Here is a 7,830-nt window from a genome sequence, read left to right as displayed (position 1 = left end):
ATCTAAAAATTTTATTAAGAAAAGATGCAAAATAAAAAACCAGCAATATCACTTACAAAAGAAAAAACCACCATAAAGCATTAAGAAGCCCCACCTTCAATGGTTCTTAACGAGATGGTTCTATTATTAATTTTGTGAGTTTTTCATTATCATGAGACCTAATGTGCCTAGCATTAGGTAGAAAATTAAAATACAAAATCATGATCAATTTTATGATTTTCCTTCTTCAAACTATATAAGATCACATGTAAACTTCTCAAAAATAACAAGTAACATTTAATAATAACCAAATAAACAAACCCCGATGCAGTTTTAGTGCTATCACCAAACAAATTTATATTAATAGAACTAAGGGTCCATCAATTGAAACCTCTACAAGAAAAAATATCACCCAAATACATTAAACTATAGCCATAAACCTTGAACAAGAGAATAAAAATATATCTTTTGAAACCGTACTGGCAGTGTACTGGTTCATCCAATACCTAATCGGTATTTCGGTATTGGTCTCGTTGGGAGTCCCGTCCTAGAACTATCCTGTCCCATTTATTAAATAGGACGATCTGATACCAAGTTTTAATGGAACATTCCTAGGATAGATTCCAATTCTAGTCTCAAATTGACACCCTTAACATGGGGTAAAGATTATAAAAAAATAAAATTTCTGTAAGTTTGAAAATTTTATTCCCCCCCACTCTAATTCCTTTTTTTTTTTTGCTAAAAGTACCAAATTGTATTAAAGTAGAAGAATGAAAAACATAAACGTACATCAAGGAAACTTAAGAGCAAAAACCCCCACCTTCGGTATTGCCAACAGCAGGGGCACTCAACAGCTAATTAAGAAAATTGGTACCGAGGTCTAGAAATAGCATGCCTCACTACTTCCTCTTGAATATGATATGGAAGTCTTGGATTACTTTCCGAAATGCCTGTTTTTACTGCTAACTTTGCAAAGTAATCTGCCACAATATTAGCTTCTCTAAAACAATGAGTTACCTCCCATTGGATGGACTGAAGGTAATGATAAGTTGAGGACCATTCTTGCATGACAAACCAAGGGATGTTTTTTGCCTGAATTGCTGCCACTACCGCCTCTGAGTCTGTCTCAATCCATAGAGCCTTAATTTCTCTAATTTTTGCACTCCAAATACCCTCCACAAGCCTTTTGAATTCTGCTATGTAATTTGATTGAATTCCTAGAAAGACTTTAAAAGATTCAACTATTATTCCATTATGGTCACGTAGGATTCCTGCTGCTCTAGCCCACCCTGGATTACCTAATGAGCAGCCATCTACGTTCAACTTATACCATCCATACCTTAGGGCACACCAATGAACTTCAAGGGCCAAAAATTTTCTCCTTGGAAGGCTTTGCAGCCCAAGATTTTTGTAATACACTAGGTCATTGACAAATCAAACAACTCCTACCAAATTCAGATTACTTTCCTTCACTTCTATGAGAATCATATGAAAAAGATACCCATGAAGAGTTACGCCATTGCCATTCCTTCTCTCATTCCTCTCCCTCCAGATATTATCAGCCACGATACCAAAACCCACCACCCAAGGATCCTTCAGAGCTAGAGTGCGAGCCTTCCTCTTCCACCACATTACCAGATCAAGAATGGCACTCTGACCTTTCCATACCACCCCAAAGCATTGAACAGACCTTCTCCATATTTCTATAGAATAGTTTCATGCAAGAATTAGATGATTGAACGATTCCCATCAATTCCACATAGGCTACACTTTGAGACCATTGGGACGCCCTTAGCACACACTCTATCATCAGTTGGGAGTTTCCCATGTATCAGCCTCCATCCAAATGTGGCTTTCCTGGGCTACAATAGTTTTCCCCAAATAATTGACTTCCAAGAAGCCTTTGGATTCCTTTTCTTGATTTCCTCCCAAGCTGAAAACGTTGAAAACACTCCAGAGGACGAGCAACTCCAGACACATCTATCCTCTACTGCAGTTTGTGGGAGACGAACAGAGACAACCTTCTTAATTATTTCCATCATAAAACCAGATCTGACCGTTGGGAATTCCCAACTATTATTTGCAATGAAATCAGCTACTTTTGTGTATGTATTCGCAATTAAACTTTCCTCAAGACCAGATTTCTCTATGATTGAAAAATCTCCAAGCCATCTATCCCTCCATAAGTTTATAGATCGACCATTTCCGACCACCCACCTTTCTTTTGATGCTACAAAGCTCCAAACCCTCCTTATGCTCGGCCAGATGGATGAGGGCCAGATGGATGAGGGTTTGTAGGACTTCCTCATTGCTCTATTTCGATCTATAAATCTAGCTCTGAAAAATCTTCCCATCACTGATGATCCATGCTTTATATGCCACGCTTGTTTACCAAGAAGAGCTATATTAATGTCCCGGAGACGGCGAATACCTAGCCCTCCTTCGTCTCTAGGCTTGCACACAGTTTCCCAACTCACTGTTATTGCTTTTGTAGATTCAACATCCCCTATCCATAGAAAGTTTCGCATCCATCTTTCAGCTAAGTTTATTAGAGAAGAGGGCCATCAATACACAGATAAACTATGGACTGGCATTCCCAGAACTACAGATCGAATCAGTTGAGCTCTTCCTGCCATTGATAGTGTTTTACATTTCCAGCTTGCCAACTGACCCTTGATTTTGTCCATGGTCAACAGTAGTGCTTGCTTTTTCACTCTCCCCATGAAGATTTCCACTCCCAAATATTTGGTAGGAAAGTTACATACTGGAACTCCAATAACATTTGAGATAGCATGCTTTCTAGTAGGATTAATGCCTCCTAAGAACAGTTTACTTTTCTCCATATTCATTTTTTTACCAGAATATTCTTGATAGCAAGTAAGAAAATCATTGAGATTTTTTACATACTTGATTGAAGCGTTCATAAATATGAATATGTCATCTGCAAATAATAAGGTCATTGGGACTACCGCTCCTCTTGGACCCCATAGGCTTTTAATTTTTTTTTCCTCTAGAAGCTTTCTTAAACCTCTACATAAGACTTCCTCAGCTAATATAAATAGAATAGGAGACATTGGGTCCCCTTGCCTCAAACCTCTTTCCACCCCAAAATATCCTACAGGCCCTCCATTGAGGAGAATAGATATTTTGGCTAAAGAGAGGATTTGATAGATCCATTTGATCTATCACTCTGTGAACCCAAATCTACGATGCACTTGAAACAAAAAATCCCAGGATAAGGTGTCAAATGCTTTTGGATATCAATTTTGATACCCAAGCCTCCCCCTCTAGATGTTGTGGACATCAAATTTGCTAACTCAGAAGCCATACAAATATTTTTCCGAATCAATTTCCCTTTCTGAAAGGCTCCTTGCTCCTCAAAGACGAGCCTTGGAAGAAGGTGTGACATTCTTGTAGCAAGAATTTTTGAGATTGTCTTACAAAAGAAATTGCCCATCCATAGTCAAGTGGATCCTCAGATGCAGAGAGGTCTGAATCTGCCCAAGGTCTCAGCTCCTGCAATTTTCGGGATCAGAGCCAAGAAATTATTGTTGACTCCCATTGGCATAACTCCACTTGTAAAGAAGCTCCTCACTGCCTTACAAAAATCAAATGAAAGAATTTCCCAACAACACCTGAAAAAAGCTCCTGAGAAACTATCTGGTCTTGGTGAACTGTCGAGGTCAAGGTCCCACACTGCTTTTTCAATTTCTGCATCTCCAGGAATCAAATCCAGAGTCAACAAATCTACTTCATCAACTATCTTAGGAATACAGTCCAGTATCTCAGAGTGCTCCACAAGAGGCTGTGACCTGTGAAATTCTTCAAAATAGCCGCCCATATACTCAGCTATCCGCTCTCTATCTTGCAAAACAGTGCCATCCATAGTCTTAAGGCGACAAATTGTGTGCTTCGCTCTCTTAATTTTGGTGTAAATGTGAAAGAACTGAGAGTTTCTATCTCCTTCCTTAATCCATTGTAACCTTGACTTTTCAGCCCACAGTGTCTTGTGATTTTGCAGAGCTTTTAAATACTTGGTTTTAGCATCAGCTTCCAAGCCAAATAATTCATCATCCAGCCCCCCTTTCCTCAATTTTCTCTTAGACAGCCACTAACTCCTCCTTAGCCTGCACCAATGCAGTCTCAAAGTTTGGAAATGTAGCTCTAGACCAAGCTCTCAGCACCGGCTTGAGCCTCCTAAGCTTATGAGACAACACAAAGATGGCATTGTTTGAGATCGGTTGCACCCAGGACTCACTTACTACCTGCAAAATGGAGCTCTCCTCCATCCAAAACTTATGAAAACGGAAGGGCCAGTTTGACGGTTTAGGAACCACTTGGGAAGAGGTCACTAATGGAAGAAACCATAAAGTTGAGCATTACTGATATTTTGGAAGAAACTTGGGAGCTTACTATTTTTGATGGGATCCATCCATCAATTGGATCACAGTCAAGTGGACCACAATTTTGAACCCTTCTCGAAACACTATTTCAAAGCTGAGAGCTTGCTATCTCAGTGAGTAAAACCTTTGAGTGCAAGATAGCCCGCGAGGCTGACTTTGACTAAGATACATGGTGAGTGCTATATCAAACAAATTATAATTGTAATACTCAAAATATTGGAATTTCTTGGAGAATCACGAGACATATGGACATGTTCTCCTATCTTTACTTCACAATCTTTGAAAATAATCTGAAAACTTAGAGGGAAGAATAGGAAAGAACTGGCCAAGACATTTGTCAATTTTGGTGTTTGGATGATGTGAATTAGCAAAATCTTTCTATGAATATGGAAAGAGACTCGAAAAGACGTACGCATGAATGGAACCAATCCAATAAAGTTGAGCATTAATGATATGTTAGAAAAAACTGGGAGCTTGCCATCTTTGGTGGGGGAAGGGACATTTCATCATCAATTGGACCACATTCGGGTGGACCCACAAATTTGAAACCTTCTCTAGCAATATCTCAAAGTTGGGTGCTCGCTATCTAAGAGAGTAACTTAAATGCAAGTGACCCCGCGAGAGGCTATCATTTACAAAGATCGCTGGTAATTGTTTGAGACATGAAACATTATACTTACAAGAAAAAAGAACGCTAACTAGTTGTGTCGCCTGTGCCAGACACATCTCCTGTCGATTGACTGTCTTATCCCCTTATAAAATGAACCCCCCTCCTTTGGTGTGTTCCCTCATGGCCTCATTAGCTCCCCAGGTAGGTACAGAGCCCGTACAACCAGGTAGCATTCCCCTTTCCAAACTTATAGGGAGAGGGTTCTCAAAAAAGCAACGTAGCCTCTACCTTAGCACGGAAGCTAATGGGAGCATTGGAAGAAGCATTAACTGTTGACTAAGACCCAATCGCGCCGCAAAAGGGATTGGATCGGGATCTCATGCGTTTAAAATCACTATACAAAAACTAACCACATGAGAATAAAATAGTTTATCTTAGAACCGTAATCGAAGTTTCTCTTCCAGATAATAGTTTTTCCACAATTGAGCAACCGTAGGGATCGAATTCAACACTTTGAAACTACAATCCATGTTTAATTGGAGAAGAGCAATCCACCATTAAAATTTTCTCTTTCACACATACACTCTCTCACAAAGGAGAGAAGGAAGGGAGAGAAGAGAGGAATAAGTTCCAAGAAAACTATATCTTTTTCTCCCTTATCTCTTATATAATAAAACATCTTTTAGGGTTTTCTCTTTTAGTCAAATCTTTGTTTCTAAACAAAGAAAGCCAAATCTTGGTGGTAGAGAACAGTTTCCAAAATTGAATAACTACTTTGCTTCTAAAGTGGGAAGAGGTAGAATCTAAAACGGATTATTATCTTTCTTATTATAGGTGACAAATATAATCAAATTATATGTTATCTACAACCATAAATAAAAAGATAATTAACCATTTAATACTCTCAAATCTTGTCATGCAATATTAACTCTTTAATTTACACATTTGACCTTTCATTTTTTCAATATTCCATAATGAGCTATAGGACATGTAATTTAATACTGCCCAACCCCAGCTCATTGTATATGTCTGTTTCAGAGATTTTGTGAACATGATTGGATGTCAAAATATATTTCAAATAAAATATTATTTTTTTATATTAAAAAAATAACTTTGTAAACAATTTACAAAAACGACACTAGTATCAATTTTTTGTCCAATCAAGCAGAAACATTTTCTCTCCTCAACATTCCCCAATTAAGGCTGTGGATCCCATGTTGACGACCTCTTTTATTAACAATATGGGATCACATGTCCAACATATCGGTATATAATCCGTTCGACGTCAACCATTGGTTTACAAAAACATGTGATACAACACTGCAACAAATAGGATCTCTGAGGTCAAAGGTCAAATGACAGGTACGAATCTCGTCTTCACACAACTAGCAGTAACACATGCGAGATTCTTACCAGATTTTTTTCTATACACACACAGTATGTGTACTTACATTCATGTACTGGAATCACATCCCTGGTAACATAGAATGTAACGACCATATGAACAGGATGTCCAGTCCTATCCCTAGCCGAGAATAATTTTGGGTGAAAAACCATGGAACAACTTATAAGCCCATTAAATAAATGTCATGCATAAATGAAAATAAACAATCTTATTAATAAACCAGGTTTGATGAAAATAAAGGGCATTTTAGTATTTTTCAAAATGCCCTTTAAGATTCTATTTCTTTGACGGCCAAAAAAGTTGCAGCAACCTGGACAACAACTAAATTTCGTTCAATTATTACAAATATATTTTAATTTTGAAAATTTCATTTATGTTCTCTATAATTTCTGTTACAATCAAACAAAGCCATAAAATTGAGGATCAATGGTGTCTTGGAAAAAACTTGGGAACTTGCTATCTTTCGATGGGACCCATCCATCAATTGGATCACAATTGAGTGGACCAACAACTTTGTGTTGGTGTACGATGTCTTGTAATCCGTCACAGTTTAACCCAGAGAGTACTGGTGCAGCGCCTCGACAGGCAAGACGGTGGGCCATGGGGGTTGCAAGGGGGCAGGAGGCTCCCCTGCATAGCAGAGAGTGTAGGGGCCGGATTAGGGTTTTTCACTATATATTTGTAGGATGGTTTCTTTCTCTGTAATGCAAGTAATACTGAGAGGTGTGAGGACGAGCGTTGTATTCCTATTCTCCATTGATAGTGAAGCAGGATCTCATCTCACCGGAGATGTAGGCAACTTTGCCGAACCTCATAAAATCCGTGTGCATTTTTTATTCTATTTTTTCCATTATCTTCTGCATTGTTTTAGGGTTACATTTCTACACTTCGACCCTATCTCAAACACTATTTCAAAGCCTAGAGCTTTGCTATCTCAATGATTAAAACCTTTGAATGCAAGATAGCCCACCAGGCTCTCTTTGACAAAGATAGGGAACCACGAAACATGTGGACATGTGGTTCTCTCATCTTTACTTCACAATCTTTGAAAATAATCTGAAAACTTGGAGGGAAGAATAGGGAAGAATCAGACAGTACAATGTCAATTTTGGTGTTTGGATGATGTGAATCAGACTCGAAAAAATGTACAAATGAATGGTACTGATCCAATCAAGTTGAGCATTAATGATATGTTGGAAAAAACTGGGAGCATGCCATCTTTAGTGGGGGGAGGGGCATCTTATCAATTGGATCACATTGTAGACCCACAACTTTGAACCCTTCTCTAGCACTATCTCACTTCAATGATTGTATTACTCGAGTTATCCTGAGAGTTTATTTTTATCCTTTGAAACAAATTCCAAGGATCACCTGTCACATAAGTTCGATATACTAATATTTTGATTTTTCCTTTTACTTTTTTTTTTTTTTTT

Source organism: Macadamia integrifolia, chromosome 11 (genome assembly GCF_013358625.1).
Source record: "Macadamia integrifolia cultivar HAES 741 chromosome 11, SCU_Mint_v3, whole genome shotgun sequence".
NCBI classification, from domain to species: domain Eukaryota; kingdom Viridiplantae; phylum Streptophyta; class Magnoliopsida; order Proteales; family Proteaceae; genus Macadamia; species Macadamia integrifolia.
The sequence above is the reverse complement of the archived record's forward strand: the minus strand, read 5'-3'. Positions refer to the sequence as shown.